Source organism: Thermobia domestica, chromosome 3 (genome assembly GCF_964235325.1).
Source record: "Thermobia domestica chromosome 3, izTheDome1.hap1.1, whole genome shotgun sequence".
Classification (NCBI taxonomy): Eukaryota; Metazoa; Arthropoda; class Insecta; order Zygentoma; family Lepismatidae; genus Thermobia; species Thermobia domestica.
Window position 1 is genome coordinate 125,226,006 of NC_137456.1, and position 21,260 is coordinate 125,247,265.

The window sequence follows — 21,260 nt, forward strand, 5'->3', positions numbered from 1 at the left end:
CTTATACTAGCGTGTTAGCTGAACGCATGTAGGTCCTAATACAATATCTAAAGGTCACAGTAGTTGTTCGCCACAGAATGAAGTGTAAAGCAAAATTTTTCACTAAAACTTTTTTTGTCTGTTTTTTTGGTTTATAGCAATTTCTTCTTACGTGTCAGTTTGAATTTAAGCAACCTGTAAAAATATATGATAAAATTATAACTCTCAGACACTATGACAATTAGGCAACCAGAACGACATCAATTTAGATGCTGGGTTGCATAACTTGGTCTTGTTGGCAACCAATTCCATGTCAGTTTGAAAATCAATTAAGATCGTCAGGTCCACATTAAGCATAAGATTTGTCGGTATTGTATGGTTTAAAGACACTTTCTTCAGTGTTTCCCAATTAACAATAGGAGAAGAAAGGTGGAACTTGAATCATAAAATCATAAAAAGCTAATAATGAAGGGAAAGTTGCCGCTACTTCCCCTCCCCCCAAAAAAAAACCTGCTTTTCATGAGCGAGAAAACACCAGTCTGAATAGCAACACTACCCCTCCCGACTTCTTTTTGCCATCTCCAGCCCCAAATGATTGCAAAATTCAATCAGTATCTCCAAAGACCTGTTTCTATAATCACAATGTGACAAGAGTTCCATAACCTCAAAATTAACAATCGGGCTACGAATTCGAAACCCTTTATCACCTCCTGGAACGTGTTAATGCGAAAAAAATATAACAAGAACAAAAAAGGGCTACCAATGGTTGGAAGAGTGTAATTTGACGCAGTGAGTTTGGCAGAAGCTTAAAGATGAATATTTTCTGGAATGTCTATTTTCTGTTGTCTGTATGTAGGCCTATGTAAGTGTCCTTGTGCTGGTGTGGGCCGCAAATTTTGATATTTTATTAGTCTTATTGTTACTATCAAAGGGATAATTACTGCCACTAATTGTAGGGATATTGTAGGAGACCAGATATTTTGTATTGGAAGTGATGTTTCTTAACAGCTATGCAGTCTACCAGAATGACAATGCGCCCACACATATAGCCATATGTGCTTAAACATAGCTTGAGAAACATCAGAATGAACTTTTAACATCTCTCCTGGGCATGCGCAGTTCCCCGATTTCTATATTATTAAACATCTATGATCAAATTTTAGAGCAGCGAGTTATAGCAACACAGACTTCCTTTTGACACAACTGAATGCCTCACTACGTCCACTATTCTTTGCAGACGATTCAATTGTTGTACGCTTCAAAGCCTCAATGTAACCGAACATCATATTAATAAGGTAAGTTGCATTTATTAGTGTTTCTATTATTTTAATAACTATCTAGTAGAGATGCAAAGAAGGCTGTTTTTTGGTATGGAGATTTTTCCATAAAAGGTCGTTTTCTTTCATTAAGACAATGGAAATTTTCGGTTTTTAGATTTTTCACAACTTTCTTGGAGTGCTACTTTTGTTTCTCTCAAGTGGACCCTACAATTAAGAAAGTGCGTTTAAACATTCAGTACTTGTGAGTCCTATGTTCAGTTTGGAACTGGCTCTCTTGATTGGTTTTCAAACTGAAATTGCAGTTGTTGCCAAGAAGTCTAAGTTAAGCAACCCCGATATTCCAACTGTCGTCTTATTTGCCTAACCATCTTATGAAGTGGAAGTCATACGTATTGATATATGTGTTTTACTGGTTGCCTAAATTCAGTCTAGCAGGCAAGAAAAAAAAGTACATCAAACCAAGGAAAAGATACAAAAGTACTTTTGTTTTGATATAAAATCTTGCTAACATCAAGTTTTCCATTCTGGACACATTTTATCCTGAGCTTCAGAGAGTTCACTTTACAAAATTAACGCCATAAACGGCATTTCTTGGGTTTAATGTTAGTTTAACATCATTATTCACATAATTCCTTCTTTCTTTGCTATTATAACGTGTCATAACTTTTGAAATAAGAAACTTATGGATAGTTCTCCCAATCGCATTTTAACAGCCTCAATAAATGTAATAAATATTATCATAATGAAGTTTTAGTTTATTCATAAATTTCAAATAATATTTTTTTCACGAAATCAATTACATTTTCAAAACAGTTATTTGTAACACTATTAACTTAGTTTTAGTAAACAAGCCTGTAGTTGAACATTAATCTAATAGTTCTATAAACAATTCATTGGAAGTGAAAAACCCACTTCATTCAAAGATTTGCACCTTTTCTATCGTATCGATTTTTTCTTTGATTCTTAATTTCTTCAGTATTTTTTTCTTCGCACTGCAATAATTAATTGTTTTTCGGTGTTATAATAGGAAAATAAGGAGGAATGTAGTTATAACTCCACGTCTTCACCTGCACTATAGGTCCACGTCTCATATTGTGTCGGTGCTAAAAGAGACACTTAACTAAAATTCAACCACCCAACCAAACATGTTTCACCACAGTGTTAGAAGGAGGCAGAATGCTAAATCTCTAATCATGAAATGCAAATTAAAACCATGTTTATAATTATATACCTCGAATATATGTATATATTCTTAAATCCCAAAATTTCGCGGATAAAAAAAAAAGCCGAAGAAATAAACTTCGTTTTCTTGTCTTTAAAAATAAACATTTTTATCTGAATGAAGTTCTTGATTCCTTGCAGGACTGCTTCCATCTACTGTCACCCTCTCCGTTTTGGTTTCGATTTCCACGCAGCGACTGCTATAGCTTTTTTTTTTTCTTTTCTTTTATGAAAGTGGTGTGGCGTGGCGTGGCGTGAGGAAGGGTGCAAATCGAAATCCATTCCAGAAACAGCGCGACAGCTTGAATGCTAATGATTTTCAGTTTGCCTTAGTAGGATACCAATATTTTTAATCGTGTTTTACAGAAAACAACTTTCTGGAAGAAGTTCGATTATGAAAGTTATATTGCCATGTAGAGTCATTCGTGGGGAGCCAGAAACTCAAAATCGGCCATCTTTGACTTCTGACCATATTCGTACCGGCCAAACCATTTATGATGTAACGTGGGTTGCCTAACTTACAGACAAAATACGTCTCAACTTTGTTTTTCCTCATTTTACACCAAGTTGCGCCTAAAGTATCAAATCATGGTCTAAATATATTATAAATGGCTTAGTATTGCATCTATGGTGGAAAATAGAAGTTGGTCACTGAAACAGAGAGCAACAAGATTTCAATTCGAATATTTTCGACGCATTTTTAGATAAAAATTTGAAGGGAAAAACTCATTGTTTCCTGTTTCCTGTAAGGGCCTTGGAGAAAAGTATCATATTTTGTTTCACCTTCGTAACTCAAGTCACTCCCGAGATATGAACACTTTCTGACTTTCGAATTTTCAACATTAACCTCGAAATTCGAAGGAATTTGAAGTTGATTTTTTGGCCAAAGTTATCTTTGGTTTGAGGTACTTTTGGTGTAAATATCACAACAATCCATGTAAGGGCATTTTCCATTCCCTTATCCGGCTATACTCTTTTTATTTTGTATACTCTTATTACAATTTTAATTTTTACATTACCTCTTAGTAGAATTTGTTGTCTTTTGAATGTCATATTTTTTGATCACTGGATTTTCTGTAGAGAGGCTGTCTTTCCTTCAAACAACTGTAGAAGAAATTACAGAAATACTACATAACAAAAGCAGACGTACAAAAGTTTTTTTTAGTATCTATGTAACTACGAGCCAAAAACAGGATACTTCGCTACCCTTCCTCAGGACATTATTTTGTGTCCTTTTTGCATTTTTCTCGAGACATCACACGACTTTGTGAAGAAAGAAAGAAAAAGACAATCCCCTTAAAAACAGGACATACTATCATCCTATTTATACAGGCGATCGTTTTGATACGTTATACTATTACATGATCGTGGTGAAGGAAGAAGTGAGACGTATTTGAAATCCCTGCGTCGGTTCTTGAAATCCTTTATCGACCAAATGAGATTGCTCTCACAAAGTAATTACGATCAACCCAATTAAATTCATTGTACAGGTTTAATAGGATACAATTGGTATTATTTAGACCGTATCACAAAGTTTGTTTGGTTTTACAGCTCATTGTGTCGTTCAAAACTTTGGCTCAAGTCACTCTTTCTTGGATTTTGACGATTTTTCAATATCAAAGTTCCTGCTGGAATTCGTCTTGACCTTGCTTTTCCAGTAAAGAACAGATCCACGATATCTTCAGATTTTTCTTTTACCTTAAACTAAGTGAAATACGTAATTTTTTATACATTTTTTTTAGTTAGAAGGGTGAAGTGGTGGCTCTTAAGGGAAATCAGATAGGTAAAAATTTAAATTTTATCGTTACTTGTTAAGACAAGAAATCTTCATACAGCTTCAAAAAGTTGTGTACAAAAATCATTGCATTCAGTAACAATTCATCTCTTAACATAGCAATAAAATTTAAATTTTTACCAACGTGATTTCCCTTAAGAGCCTCCTCTGGACGGGTCAACTTTTATGTTTCATGTCTCGTGAAACATATTTCAGTGCTTATGTAGTTAACTTATGATCGTTAGTGTGTTATTAGAATCTACGTTCACATATTCCTCTGCATCCCTATTTTGTCTAGCTCTATTTTGTTTAAAAGAAAAAGAAAACAGAAGGTAAGGAAAAGTGCCAATTGTCGTAATTGTATTGAGAGTATTCCTCTATTTACGGAGCAGTTTCGGACAGTGGTAGATCAATGGTAGAACGTTTTGCTCTGGTGCGTGAGGTCTCTGGTTCAACCCCACCTTGTGCCAAATGGGCTTTGTGGTGGTCAAGAACACCATATGTAGGTTTTTTCGGGGTTCTCTCATTTCCTCTCAATTTCTTCATTACATTTCATTAATTCCCATCATCCCTTTAACCCACATGGCATGAACGTGGGACGTAAAACTGAAAGATTTCATTTTTCAAAGTATTTTATGATATGGTTTGTGTGAGAAAGTTTAAAATTTAGATGATAATGTCTGGGAACTAAACCCAGAACCATACAAATTATAAAGTTTGTATGTTGTAGTGTTTTTTCCTCTCCACAATCTGTTCATTTACATATTTCTCACAAATCATGTCCGTATTGTGGACAGATGGTTGGTGGAAATATATTAAAAGGAGGAAGAAGACGCATCATTTTGTTTACATGACACACGGAAACACACTTTTATTATGAGAAGAGAACTGTTTATTTATTTTTCTGAGGATGATGACTAATCCAAAAACCAGACAAGGATAGAACTGTTTAGTGATATTTGTCACGTTCTCTTTTACACAAACACCTAAAGTCGCAAATCGTGATTCCGACATTCCTCTTCTATGTCCCTGCTTTTTGTTCTCTTTTTCTGAAAGAAGAAAAGATACGCATTTATTTAAGCAATGATTTGTCTCAACGTTTTTAGCCTTTTCTCGTGTTTCAGTCAGTGGAAGGCTAGTTCTGATGATGCAATGATTCACCAGCGGCGATATGCACATACCAAACATCTCCTTCCAGTTTCTGACTCCGCACGCACACACGCGCGAATATATATAGATTAAATTGGCGTGTATATGTATGCGAAGTTTTTTCTTCTTGTTCCTCAACATCACTCACACTCACTTCTCTCTTGTCAGACGTCAACTTTCGTATTTACAAAATTAAACCGTTTCTTATAACATTAGTAGTGTCGTCCACGAGACGAGAAATTTTGTCGTGTCGTCTCGAAAACGAGACGAGAAGTAGGTCTAACTAGCTAATTCTATGGCCTATGAAACCCGGAGGTTGAATGCCGTATTCACAGTAGCTCTCCACTGGCTTCTATCCTTAGCCAACTAGCTCCAGTTTCTACTTTGTATTCTTATTTCTGCGAGATCCATCTTAATATTGTTCTCCCATCTGCGCCTAAGTCTTCCTAATGGTCGTTTTCCGATTGATCTTCCAGTTAGGGCTTTGAAAGCGTTCCTATTTCTTCCATTTTGGCTACATCACCTGCCCACCTGAGCCTCCTAGACTTGATGACCCTAACAATGTTTGGTGAACGGTATAAATTATGCAGTTCCACGTTATGAAGTTTCCGCCAATCCCCATTCTCGTTCCTCTTGTATCCGAATATTCCTCTCAGTATCTTGTTCTCAAGTACCTTCAGTCTATGTTCTTCCCTGAGAGTAAACGACCATGTTTCGTAACCGTATATAATATACTGAAATAGGTCTACATTTTTAAATTTGAGACGAGACAAAAAATTTCACGAGCCTCCTTGACAACACTAGTTCACCTAAGTCTTAGTTCTTAAACATAATATTACTATTGCATGATTCAAAGTGTAATATTTATAAATTTATAAATTGATTGTATGAATAGAATGAAGAGCATTTACGAACGTTTAAAGCTACGCAAGTCATTACACAATACATTCCTATCATAAACATGGTTTAAATATTATTATATCACATCTTTCATGGATTTCTTGTGATGCAGAGGGATTCTGTTAACTTCTAAGTTGAAATTATGAAAAGATAAAAAAAAAACAGAGCATACATTTTGCATTTAAATTTAGAAAACGAAACAAGGCGAAAAAGAATTCTGCAAGAACCGAGACAAGATGATATTCGTACAAGCCTTGTTTCTTGCCTCGTGAGCAACATCACTGATTCGTATTGCTCAAGTATCTATAAAATTAAAACGAAACTCAGTGTCCAGTGGTCCAAAGGATCATACATGTGATTGTGGTTCAACCTTATACTTACATTTATCTTTGCATGTTCCTCATCCACAAACTTTCATATCAATTATGCAGGCAGTTATAAGGTGAATATACTGCATAGTTTATACGTTATAGGGTGTGTAAAGTACATATAATGAATGCAGCAACACGTTTATCTTGTACATAATTCAGAAAATATACGCACAATGTTTATTTCCATATGAAATAAACAATAATATTGACGGGAGTACTCTGGCTTAGTGGCAAAGCATTTATCTTTTGTACAAGAGGACCCTGTTTTGATACCAGGCTATGTGACTTTATGTAAAATAGCATAATGCCCATGTGTTTTCTTGAAATTTTTCAAATCCACGGACACAATAAAGCCACATATCCCAGAGTCGAACAAGAAATTCATTGATCCACAGGTCACTGCTCTATCACTGAACCACAATGTCCATAACCAAATGAGTTGAATGATATCGTTCGCTATACCTTTGAGTTCATTGTGAGTTTAACGTCCCTTTCAGCAGCAAGGCTATATGAGACGGGAGCTACTGATTAACATGGAATCCGAACTACATGATCTCCCGCCAGAAATCGAACCCGGATCTCCCACGCGAAAGGAGCGTATGCTAACCGCTTACCCACGAAGGAGCTCGTCGCTATGCCTTTGTTTATAATTATGGGAAGGTGTAGAAACGGCAAAGTACGGCAAACTAACATTGTACCACTAAATTTTGACATGAATGGGTATTGTACTTTCTTGGGCTACCTCCTCAATATAAAGAACATCCACGACCTTCTAATGCACACAAAGGCAAATATGAATGATATATAATTTAGGGCTCTTCATCCCACAAACTTGTACTTTCTATTACTGTGCTCATAAAATGAATATACAATGTTTAAAACATTTTCGATCGCTCTAGTTCAGTGATGACCAAATGGCGGTCTGCGGGCTAAATGCGGTCCGAGAGTATCTTTCATTCGGCCCCTAATAAAAATGAAAAATGTATTCTTTGTTCCCCTTTAAAAACAACAATGTGTAAGAGGAATAGTATAGCCGGTCATTATGATATATGTGAGGCAAGCAATAAGTTTTTGCCTTCATACAGATAGTCTTGTGCTACATGTATAAGACTTAGTATTAAATGTGCCCAGGTCTTAGGACATTAATGTGTAATATTTATGTTTATAGATACAAGAGGGTTGAAGTTATGATGCCTGAAATAAGTGAAAGTGTCAAACTTTCCAGAAACAGCAACGAATTCATTGTCCATATTATAAGTATTGGTCCCCTGTGTACCCAATGAGAACTTTTTTTTTTTTAACAGAAAAGTGCAAACATTCCCACTCTCCCCAACTAAAAGGCCATTCAGCCTTGTGCCAACGAAGTCATGTTTTCAGTTTTCTGGGCGTAATCCTCGCTGATAAATTGACCACCATTGCTCTAGGTTATCCAATACTGCTTCACTGGAGTCATAAATACTTTGTTTTGGGATGAGATATATGTTTGGAAAGCTCTGATCAATGATTATGTAGACAGTATTAATGACGAGCAACTCAAATGGAAGGATTTATTAAGGATAATTAGAACAAGTAAAAAAAAAAAAAAACTTCAGTATAAATGAATTCAGTAATAACTACATGTGTTCGGTTTGAATATTGTTTATGCTGTTGATTTGCGTTAAAAATCTAATAATATTCAGAAAAAAAAAATATGTCTGAAAGACAGTGCAACGTAGCGAGTGTGATCTGTTATCTTCGGTGAGTACAAGTTTTATTTTCTTCCACAATTTCTTCAAATTTTCTTTGTACTCTTGGCGATGCTTCAAGATAGGTAAAGTGAGACGAACTTACCCAAAGGTAGTTATTTTTTTCCAGACGAAATGGATTCTTCCTTGCACGAAACAAACTAGAACTGTATATTTCATCGTAATGGTTGATTTTTAAAAAGTCACCGGCGTATCGGCTTAAACCCTTTGGGGCTTCATGCCAGGGAATTTAGTTTTATAACTTAGTGCCTAGGAGACCGTTTTGTCAACTCCTTTCGTGATGAGCTGCATTTACTTAGCGATCAGAACTGCAACCATTGAAGCCTGCAGGAAGCCAGGAAAGACTATACACGCTCCTCTTTGGAATGACATAGGAAGCAGGATAAATGGGAAGATAACGTATAGCTATCCTTGTCATTACACAAAGGGTTATATTGTTATATTGAAACTACACAGTCTTAGTATTATAAAGCAAATACTTAGTATTATTAATCTGTTTTACAAGTGTGGCAACGTATCTCATTGCTTTCATTAGACATATTAATAAACAACATACAATCAACATTAATCCTTTGACTACATTTTTTTTTAATGTGAACATTCTTTTATATATATGACTTCTTTAATGTGGGATATTCCTAACATCTGTACACAGTTTCTGAAACTAAATATAGTCTTCTAGTCACATCTGACCCGATGGGAGAACATGTATTTCTTTCTTTCTTTTTTCTTTTCTTTCTTTCTTTCTTTTTTTTTAGAATTTTCTAAAAACAAATTCCGAACGATGTTTGAATTATTCTCATGGGACACATGTATCCCATTGATAGTCAAAGTGTTAATATATTAATGTACTGTTCCCTTCATCAGACACACTGTGCTGTGTCTGATGAGGGCAATGATATATATTGACGAGACTTCAACACAAGGTTAGTAATAATAAAGATTTGCTTTAGTCAGATTTTATTTTATGTATTGTCACTAGTCACCAAGGAAATTAGTTCGCAACCTTGGCGCCTGAAACGATACAAATATTTCAGATATGTAATAAATGCATTCAACTCTGTTCTATTTCTACATTCATGGAGTTTGTTTATCTAAAGCGTTGCAGAGTAATAATTTGAAATTGAGATTCAATAATAATAATAATAATAATAATAATAATAATAATAATAATAATAATAATAATAATAATAATAATAATAATAATAATAATAATAATAATAATAATAATAATGTCATAATGGTTCAATGCTAGTGCGTTCATCTCTGATGTGAAGGGTCCTTGCTTCAATTCCAGGCCATGCGTTTGTGGTGGACAACCTCGCGTTCGTGGATTTTCTCGGTGTTTCCCCATTTCTCTCACATCATCATTCCATCAATTCTTTCATAATAATTTACTTTCATTAATCATTCATCTCTTTAGCCTAAACGCCACAATGATCGAACGTAAAACTAGAAATTCCGTTTATTATTATTATTAATATTATTATTATTATTATTATTATTATTATTATTATTATTATTATTATTATTATTATTATTATTATTATTATTATTATTATTGAAATATCAATTGTATGAATTGTAGGGAATTGATACTTAGCTCCCCAAAAACGATTGTGACACTTCGCTACTTTTTATATACCCCTTTACCAAATTGGCAGCATTCCTGCAATCATAAAACGACATATGAAAACTTGAGATTGATCTATTGGTATTTGGTTGCTATGTAGTGACAACTTTTTATTCATAAATTTGACATTAGTGTAAAAAAAATGTTCACTCAGTTTTGACAATGAGTTATATTATTATACTGAACGGTATGCATCATGTTTAAAGAATTAGAATGCATAATCTAATTCAAGACATTTAAGTGTTATACATGCTTATGTTTGCGTACAAAGCTGTACTATGTCACATTAGTAGAGGGAATTGGGGTAATATGGATCAGGAGGAATGAGGATCAAGAATGTTCCACAGGAACTACATGCACAGACGCTTTCTGACACTTAATACTCTCTGGCTATACTGGAAGTAAACACTGTACCTAACGACGCTATTCTGTTAGTCAATAGAGGGAAGTTATTGAAGATAGTCTATGTTCTCCAGTGTGTTATAGATTTATGGTTTCTCTTTAAGAACGTACAGTAAATGGTCATTTTATCAGTGTGATCAATGTGATTCACATTACCTCCAAACAGAAACTGCCACAAAACTATATATTTTGTGCGCAAATAAAGAAAATAAAAAGTAATGAATTGCAGTATCAAAAAATACAAATGTGAGGCAACAAAGGTGCTAGACATAACTTAATTAACACTAGAAGTCCGCTTGGGGGTCTTTTTGACCCCAACATGATATATTATATTATCTTTCTTACACTTTTATTTGTATTAAATGTTGATAATTATATGGGTTATGCACGTGGATGCCTTACTATTATTTAAAATGTTTTAATTAACTCAAAATCAGTGAAATAAATAAATAACCAAACGCAATTGCTGCTAAGATAAGTGTGGAGTCGAATTTGACTCCATGCGGACTTAACGTTACAATATTCAATGCGGACACTTCTAGTGTTAAATGAATACACTTTTTAAGAAATAAAATGACACAAACGGCTTTGTTTGTTTCAGCAACATCAATTTTATGTAATTTATCACGGTGAATAACGATCCATTATAGTTAAAAGGAGTATTATTATTTGTTTCATCTTCATTGATTCAATTCATTCTTCTGGCACTATTAAATGATTCCAATTACACAGAAATTAATGTAGTTGTCATATTCTTGTCGGTTTAGATGTTCTTTAGTAAATCTGAATCATACCTTACCTGCACAAGACAAGGGAAGGTTCATAGTAGAATATGCAATAGCTGATATTACAATTCTTTAAAAAAAAAAGTTTCCGTTTGATAGTAAAATTGTCTTAGATGATGTCTATTACCTCGTTTATTCTGCATACAGGGTGAAACGATAATATATTGACAAACTGTAGGAAGTGACAATAGACACGAAATTCAACAACAACAAAAAATGTCTAATGAACATGGCTCGAAAGTGGCCACGTTTTACCATGAGAGGCATAAAGAAACCGACAAAGGTGTTAATATAATCCATAAAATCTCATGAACTCGGAAAAACATCATTGACAAAGTCTCTGGTGAATTCAAAAGATTACACACAAAGTTGGACCTGACAAATGCAATGACGTAATGATGGTACCCGAGCGGTCACCGCGATACGGGGATCTCTACAGACAAACGAATTTATTCCCACACTTCGACCAATATTCATTAGATATTTTTCTTTTTTTTTTCTTTTTTTTTTTTTTTTTTGCTTAATTTCATGTCTATTATCACCTCCTATAGTTTATCGGTGTATTATCGTACCACTCTGTATTTAGTACGTAATTTTGTAATATGAAAGTGTATCATGTATTGCATCTTCTTTGGTTTACTGTACATTATGTACAGTGCGGTGACAGAAACAAGCAAATTGAATAATTGTAGTCGTCGCTTCCATGATAGAAGGGCGTAAGTGACATTTTTTTGAAAATACATTGGATCACTTACGTTACATTCTTGCGCTTGGCAAATTTATGTATGTTAATTCCCAATAAAAACAAATTTACAGTTCAAAGTTTGGAAGACGTAACAGATTGTTTCACTAAGTTGTTTATGACAGAAAGGCCTTTACGCCTTTATGTCAGAAAAATAATACTCACATTGCAAGAAATATACTTCTGAGCACACATACAATGGATGGGCGTAAGTTGCATTCAGATCCGTATTAAAGCAATTGCGACTTCAAAACAAGTCGCATTACCTTATATATTTTTTTCTTTCCATTGCTTTATTGTTGGCGGTGATTAAGTAAACTAAATAATGTGACAGTTTGTGGCATTATTTTCTTTTCTTTAGTTTTGTAGTGCGTATATATATCTTGTAGTTGAGATGAAGAGAGGATGAGGATGGACGGTGTTTCGTTATCTGGCCAGGGAATATCCAGACTTTTGGAGGAAGACGACTCCTGACACTCCATTACTGATATTAGTGTATCGCACTACAGTGATGCAGACCCGGAATTTGAGGTGGACAAAGATGAAAGTACTTCAAATACGAAATGCTAATAGAAACAAATGTGGCAACAAAATCATCACATGCATCCAAAGCAAGAAACATACCATCGAATCCCATGAACTGAAAAAAATAATAATAATCGTAATTTGGAAAGAAATACGTTACCAGTGCTAGCAAAATTCATGAGGATCGCAGTGTACGCAGTGTTTCATGTAGATGCGTGTACAATTGCAAACAAATCATCAATGAAGAAAAACCGAAATTTGTGCATAGCCTGCACTAAAAACTAGTAGACACTCATAGACAGAGAGATTATATTCTGCGCCACATGAAGCAAAGGTTAAAGTCACGCGGAAAACATAATACCACGTCCAGAAAGCAGTACACAATTGACTATTATTGAACTATCGATGGAAAAATGACACAAGTTTGCAAGCAATTTTTTCTTTGTACTCTTGATGTTAGTGATAAAGTGTGTCGTTTCGTTTGCAGAAAGGGCTTTCTTCTGGAAGTACAGGTCACGAGCGTCGGGGGAAACACAAACCGAAACATAGTTTAACATCAGCAACCAAAAATATTGCAAAAGAGCATGTACTATCGATGTGCCCCGAGTTGAATCTCATTATTGTCGATCATTATTGTCGATCTTCATCAACCTGCTGTTACTATGTTGAGTCACGACTGACTTCTGAGAAGTTTTACAACCTTTATAAGGAATACTGAAAGGAGAAGGAAGTCTCACCTGAAAATGTAATACGGCGTATTTCATACTGGAAAATTCTGAAAGAAATGAATATCAAGATACACAAGAAGAAGAAAGATCAATGTAAAACTTGTGCCAGGTTTAAAAATTTGTCTTCTGAGGAAAAGGAAAGAGAGAAATCGGTTTATGAAGAGCATTTAAAAAGCAAAAAGACAATGAAGAAGCAATAAAGGACGACACTCATATAGTATCTGTTTTGATCCCCAACAAGCCTTGACAACGCCATCATGTAAAACGGATGTTCTGTATTATGTTCATGAAATTATCGTTCGTGAAATTAAGGGGTAAGACAAGTTCTGATGAAATTGCCTCTTGCATTCTACTCCACTTAGGAAATTTACCTCCTCGAGAAATTTACCTCCTCAAGTGACGATGTATTCAGACTGTTGTGGTGGACAGAATTTGAACAAGAAATTTGCAGCAATGTGTATGTGTGCCGCCCTGACCACAAGCTTCTTGTACCAGGACACACTCAGATGGAAGTTGATTCCATGCACAGCGTTCTAGAACGCGCAAAGAAGAACATTGATATGTTTATACATCTTCTGCTTAGTGCATAGTTGCTAAGATGGCAAGACGGAAGCCGCAGCCATTCTCGGTATATTCGATGACAATAGAAGATTTATATAATTTTGATACCGCAAAAAGCTATAAGTTAGCTACATTCAAAGATCAGAATGTGTTACTTTACCCTGGCAAAAGTTAAGATGGCTGGATTCACACAAGACGAAAATAAGATACTACACAAGGAAAGGATAACAGAGCCTTTTAGAGAATCCTCACATTCAAGATCCTTACGAACACCTGGAAAGGAATACAATCTTCCTCAGCTGTACTGAGGGCCGCTACCAATTTCCAAGGAAAAGAAGAATGATTTAATGAAACTCTGAAACACTAAAGTAATAACGCAAGAGTATCACAGCATTTTTCGCAAGTCTCGTTACATCCGATGACGCTAAGGACTACTTAAAGATTTCCTATTCGGACACTCAATAAAAAGCAATTGTGCGTAATCGGTAATCACTAATGAAGATTGGAATTAATCTTGTTATGGATAAAAATTAATCAGCTCTATTGAATTTCACTATTGCATCTCTATGTGTGAAAAAAGTATTGAATTCTCTTTCGTTATCTTGGTTGTATAAACAGAACGTAGTAAAGTCCAATCTAGAAAAATTGCTTTTCGTCTGATAGAAAAGATACTGGCGGAAAGGACTGCTGTTATAATGGTGCTTTTAATTCATTGTGTATAATCCGTAACCAGTTTTATGCTGTTTTATTATTGCATAAGTAAACAACACTGGTATGTAGAAATTCATTTAAGTACTTTGTCGAAATAAATTGTTTATGACATAAGGGCGTATGTACGACACTAACATGTAGAAATTCCATAAAAAAATGTTATGTATGAAAATGTACATGATTGAAAGGCACAATAAATAACCTTTAACCTCTAAATATCAAAATATCAAAAAAAGATTTCAGTTTGCTTCTAATCAGAGAGTACCGAAAGATTCAAATCAAGCAAAATCTTTTTTCCTCTCTCCTGTAAAGAGTTAAAAATGCAACTTACGCCCCTCTACCATGGAGGCGACGTAGTGTAACGATATTTCTATTTGATTTGAGCCAAGCATCCAGGGTACTTCTGTCGGTATTACGTTTGCACGAGAGAATAGCGAGATGTCTCTCTTCCTGGTAACCACCACATGGTTTATATGGAACAAGGCCGTGACGAGTGAGTGACGTAAGAGCCCCGTTACTTGCTCCTGAAGTCGACACCGCTCTTGGGTAGCTAGCTTCTTGCAATTGCACCTAGAGGCCATTAGTGTTGTTTAATTTGAGTCATAAACACAGTAGAAAAGAAACCATAACTCAAACAATGTAGGAACTTTCCTTATTTGGGCTGCAGTCTCTTTCCTACAGGAAGTGAAGTAACTACAACGTTGCCTGACATAAAATGAACAAGAAAACAAAATCTTCGAAAAACAAATGATATTTTTCACATAAACACGTACAGTCATGTCTTTTGTGAGCCTTAGTGTTAGCATGTGGTCAGGAACGCAGGTTTTTTTTTTTCAAGAGAGGGAGGGGAAAGGGGACGTTTCGAATATAAACACCTTGATGCATATAATATTTCGTGTAAAACAATTATTAGTGATGAACGTTGCATAATTTAATTAACTGCAGTAAATATATTAATTAATGTAGTAGATGAGGGTACAAATCTAGTATGTTTCGTCATATATATCGAAGAACCGAACCCCTTATGAAAACCCAGAAGTTAGCAATTTCTCCTGCTTCCAGCTGCGGGCGCCCATGCATGTAGTAGTTACTTCTGTGCATAATTGCTTAGTTGCTTTCCTGTTTAATATATTTTTGGCTCTCTCAAAATGTTGAATCTAAATTTTCGGGAAAACTTAATAGAAATCAATTTATTTATTTATTGACAAATTTCGAAACTTGGTTAAGGAAGTCATTTTGCACTTGAAGCAGTTAGCGTTGAAATAGGAGAAGGTATTAACGAAGAAAGTCGGGGCAAATGGTGGTTCACGTGTGTGTTTCATCCGATCCACAAATAAAACTTTAAAATGTATCATTCCTCTTTTCAAGATCTTGTAATTTTTTGACAAACATCATTATTCGCATTAAAAACTGTTTGTTCATCTGTTTATGCATTGAACAGTTTTGTTTTAATATGTGAGCAGGGGATGCACACAGTAAGTATTTCTTGAGGAGCCCATAACCTTTTTTTTCAGGGGTCTGAGCTTTTACGTACTAAAAGCTAACCGAAAGTCTCGTTTCCGGATGCAAAAGTATTAATAAGTCGCGATGCATGGAGTACATTATTATTATTATTATTATTATTATTATTATTATTATTATTATTATTATTATTATTATTATTATTATTATTATTATTATTTGGAGTGAAAGCAGTGTTTTTGACACTGTGCAAATTTAGAATCACAGATTCCAGGAAATGTGCCAGCCAATAAACTATATATATATATATATATATATATATATATATATATATATATATATATATATATATAAAAGAAAATTTTAGAAATTTCATTGGTTTGATTTCGCCTTTGTATGCGTGAAAAAAGAAAAAATAAGATTGCACTCAGACATTGTTAATAAAATTAATAAAATCACAACTGTGTGCACCAATTAGATAAATGAGAGGAACAAAGTTGATAATTAATCAATTAGTGGCGTAAGTAGGGGGATGACTTGGCTCAAGCCCTCCCTACTTTAGTACAGTGATACCGAAATAGATTTTTCTTTCATGTAGTATCATAACGCACTTTGTGGGCATCACTTAATATTCTAGACCAATTACTTCCTTCTGTCCATTTACATTTACAAACCAATCATTTCCAGCTGATGGTGTATGCATGGCGTAGCAGCACGATTTTACAATCAGATAGATAACAGAGAGAGGGAGGAGAAAAATAAACAAGTGTTGGCAGTGTACATGTAGCTAGATCCACAAGTAGTACATCTACGAAATAATCAACTAAGCTATCGATGTTCTTGTTCGTATGTCACCACTGTCTATTATCTGCCAGTTTCTTCCTCTCTCCGTGTTGTTTACTAGGAAATAGAGCAACGAACTGGGTTGTCATACATTTTTCTGTTGGAAATGTGTTTTAGACAGTTAGATTGTATATGTAGTACATTTACTGATTCTTGTATATTTATAGTTAATTCGTCGTTATTTTTTTTTTCATTTTCATTTCAGATAACACATTTCATCATGTTAAAGTTGTCGCAAGTTCAACTTGACAGGTAAGGACTCAAATATCGTAGTTTTATTATTATTATAACATACAATCAATATATATTCTGTCACACATAGTTAAACAATACACAATTGCCTGATGATATTCGAAAATACAATTTGACTGTTTTATTACGTATTCAAAATAAAGGATAAAGATGCGCAAGGTCTGGAGTCAAGAGAGAGAACTTACACGTTACTTCACATATCTGCCATTATTTTGAAAATATTTCTGAAAACCTTGCACCAAATTTATTTAGATTCACTTCAACATGTAAGGCTGCATACTAGAACAGCCGTTACGATAGTTTCTGTTACGGAGATGATCCAAATCCTAGATTTCCAGATACACACCTCAGATGTCAATATTCCCCATCTAACAATATCACATATGCAAGTACACACAACAGATACCTATCTTCTACAAAACTAACAGCTCTAAGTTCAGAAACGAATACCTTAATGTAGCGTTTCTTAAACTGAGGTTCACGAATCACAAATGGTACTCGGTGTCTGCTCTTGTGTTTCCTCTTAGATTGAACTTTAGTCCAAAAAGACACACAAATAAATAAATAAATAAATAAATAAAATTCAAGTGAATTGCATATCACACACTATAGCTAAAAATCTCAAATAAGTATTATGCAAATAGGTAATACATTATACAGTTTAATAAGGTAAAAAAAAAGTATACAAACTCTAACAGCTGATCTATATACATATACATATATATATATATATATATATATATATATATATATATATATATATATATATATATATATATAAAGAAAGTCACTGTTTGTGACTTAATAACACTTAAATCAACCGACCAATCTCGATCAAATTTGATTCGGTCCTAGGAGTGCTTTTATCATTTCACTTTGACGGTGCAACTTAGGGCAAGGAGAGAGAGATATTTAAAAATGGACGAAATTGACCTATTGCTGTTGAATCCATAGTTTTCGGGGTCACTGAGATAAACAGTGACACTTCCGATGCTGTTTAAATTCAAATTCAGCTAGGCAGCTTGGGGAAGATATATCTATATAAATGATCAAAAATGACTGATATTAGTGTCGAATCTATAGTTTTCGAAGTCGCTGAGACGAACAGTGACACTTACGATGTCGTTTAAAACCAAATTCAGCCCTTTATGTCCAAAATGAAAGTGTTCTCCCCGTGCGAAGAACGGGTATTCTGCTAGTTTTATATATATACAGCAAGAGCGTTTATTATAAAATATTATTGATAGGTTTTAGTCATTAAAAATAAAGTAATATGTACTTTCGTATTAATACCAGAAATTTGAGTGTCCGATAACTATGATGTCATAAAATACGCACTGGTATTTTTACCTATCAGAAAACACCTAGAAAGAGCTATTACTGTACTTCATTTAATACCATTTTGTAGACGCTATCTGATTCATTTTTTAAAAGTTATTGGGTGCTCTTTATCGTCTTTAAGTTATAAACTAAAACTCAAAACGGTGGTGAGGAGCTCAGGGAAGGCCTTAAGCCTTTGGTGAAAATAACAACAATTTGGCAACCAGCAACCCGCATGATCATCTTCTTTCTTTGAGTAGGCTACACGGTGGCGGTTGAGGAAGACGGAACCTAGTTATTAGGAGGTAGGAGAAAGGGCCAACATAGCAATTAAAAACTAACTTCTTGGCATCAGAGTTTACATCATGAGGTAATTTCACTCTTCTCCTGCCTACTGTATTAAAAGATTATATATATACGTATATAATATTATTCTCTGGCCCTTTCCTCTTCACCACGTATATACATATGTAAGTAGCAAAAGTAGGAATTAAAAGAGTAGTTAAAATTTCTTTCTCCCTACAGTCAGTAGACAAGTCTAACATTCTTCAGCATCTCTAATTTCCATTCAAAACATTTTTTAAGTTGTCAGATTAATTACTGTATAAAATCTTTTTTTCATATCGAAGTTAGTTCGTGAGAATGTTGGTGAAAACTCAGATAATACTTTCGTGTTCTTTGAACTGTTTAAAATTCTAGACAATGACTCAGATAAATAACAATACTGTAAGTCCCTTTCACTACAAATGTTTAAATAATAACCAAAAAACGAAATAAATTATTTTATTAAATGCGTTAAAAATGAGTAATTGTGTGTCTGTGTGTTTGGGGGAAATTGGACAAAGACTAAAAACATTAGGCGCGAGTGATCGTAAGAATTTAAGGGGATCACTTTCTTGATATCCAGAAAAAAAAATAAGCTTTCAACTTTTTGAAGAGTACCCAAAACTTTTAGTCTTAATGCATTTCGTCTCACAAAAATATATTTTTTGTTCATTTTTACAAGCATTATTTCTGTATAGATTTTTTACGGTTATGAACGAACTTTAAAAGTTCGTTACTTAATTCTCTATGTGTGTGTGTGTGTGTGTGTCTGTCTGTCTGTCTGTCTGTCTGTCTGTCTGTCTGTCTGTTATTTGCGAATTTTTCAATTTTGAGCCCTCCACTTCGAGCATGTATCTTCGTAAAACATCACATCGTAGAGCGTTTTAACAGAACTCTTACATAAAACAAGTGCAAAAGATTTAGTACTCAGAAATTATAAATGGATGGATATATTACAAGAATTGTTTAATGAATATAATAATAAAGTACGTAGAACAATTGGTGTAAAGCCTGTAGAAATTAATAAGAAAAATTAGTTCTTTTTAAGTTCGTGTTGGTAATGCTCTTGGAGCATTCTCAACTGGTTTTTATATTTTGAGATTCAATTGGTCCTTGGTAAAATGTTAGGAGGTAGAATATAGGCATCGTACTATAAACCCTGGTTATCTATTTTACGATATTACGATTCAACGAAAGAACTTTTAAAAAAATGTGTTGTGGAAACCAGTAGTTTTCCCCCTTATTTCGACAATGAAGAATTAACAATGTAACAATTTCGTAAACCTCTTGTGAATGAAACTTACTGATATTAAATCAATAGAATACCTTAGATATATGCAACCAACCAAACAGCGATGTTGGTTGGGTTGTATAAGCAATAAGCGTTTAATAAGTTTTTCTTATTAATTTGTTAATGTTCCAGTAAAACAATAAGCAACAATTTGTCACCACTCATCACGTTTACGTATGTATACAAGATTTCAGAGCTGTAATTAGAATGGAAATACCTGAAATTTAACTCTAGCGAGATTTTACTCTAGGTACTAGAAAAGTAATTTAAAACCATTGCAATAAAACAAATGTTAACGTTTTTTTTTTTCAATTTTAAAATTTCTTTTTCTTGTTGTCAAAGTCTTTGTCCCTCTTCCACCACTTCTTCTATTAAATATGATGAATCAACACTACGTAATGTAGCTTTTAAGTAGGAATAATTTTACTTAAGAGAGAAACCGATTCATACTAAGTTAAACTAAGTGATATCAACGATCAAAATACATATATTATCCTCAAAGGAACATGATGCCTAGCACAGACGAGGAGATTTAAAGAGTTGTGTCACAATTTTTTCACTAACACAATAGGGAAATAATCTGAATTCAGTCAATGTTAGTCAGTAAATATGGACAGCAAGAGTCAAGAGTTGCTAGCTTAGCCCCTGCCTCCCAATTCAATGTTGAGTTATAAAAAATGCAAAACACCGTGTATGAGATTAATTTGTATGAGTTTATTATAAAATCATTTCCTTATACTCTTTATTGGAACTATGATATAAAGTCTCGGGTTCTAATTCTGTTGTAGGCCTTCCTCCCTGAGATGTTTACCAATCTTTATCTCAGTAGCACTAGGAGACCACCGGAATAGTGTAGGACCTGCTTAACTTGTTCAAACTTTTCTTTCTTGGTTCCAGGTTCGACCCCTGGTGGGGAAGCTAAAATTCAGATTTTAAAAAGTTGACGAATAATGGTCCCTTTAATCAGTAGTTCTCATGTTATAATATACTTCGGTAGTGAAACAGGACATTAAATCCCAGTCAATTAATAATGTTAATATTATTTCGGAATTGAATGACCATTCGGCTATATTTATGCCCTTGTCAAGTAAACAAATACAATGAAACGTAATAGTTCAGACGAGAAACACAAACAGCTTTTTGTTAGATGAATTAATAAGTAAACATGATACCTACATTCAATTATGGTGCAAAGAGTACACGGTTTGATCCCAGAATATCTGAGTTTGTGTTGTAATAAACAGGATTGTTTCCGTGCGTTCT

The 21,260-nt window shown here is 34.2% G+C and overlaps 1 protein-coding gene across 1 annotated transcript in view; it reads left to right on the plus strand.

Moving 5' to 3' along the window:
* Positions 1 to 21,260, plus strand: part of LOC145680710 (ankyrin repeat and BTB/POZ domain-containing protein 2) — a 447,712-nt gene that overhangs the window by 55,502 nt on the left and 370,950 nt on the right. Inside the window, exon 2 of the mRNA XM_081751633.1 lies at positions 17,016 to 17,062. The gene's annotated coding sequence lies outside the window, so the exon portion shown is untranslated. The remainder of the gene's footprint in view (positions 1 to 17,015; positions 17,063 to 21,260) is intronic.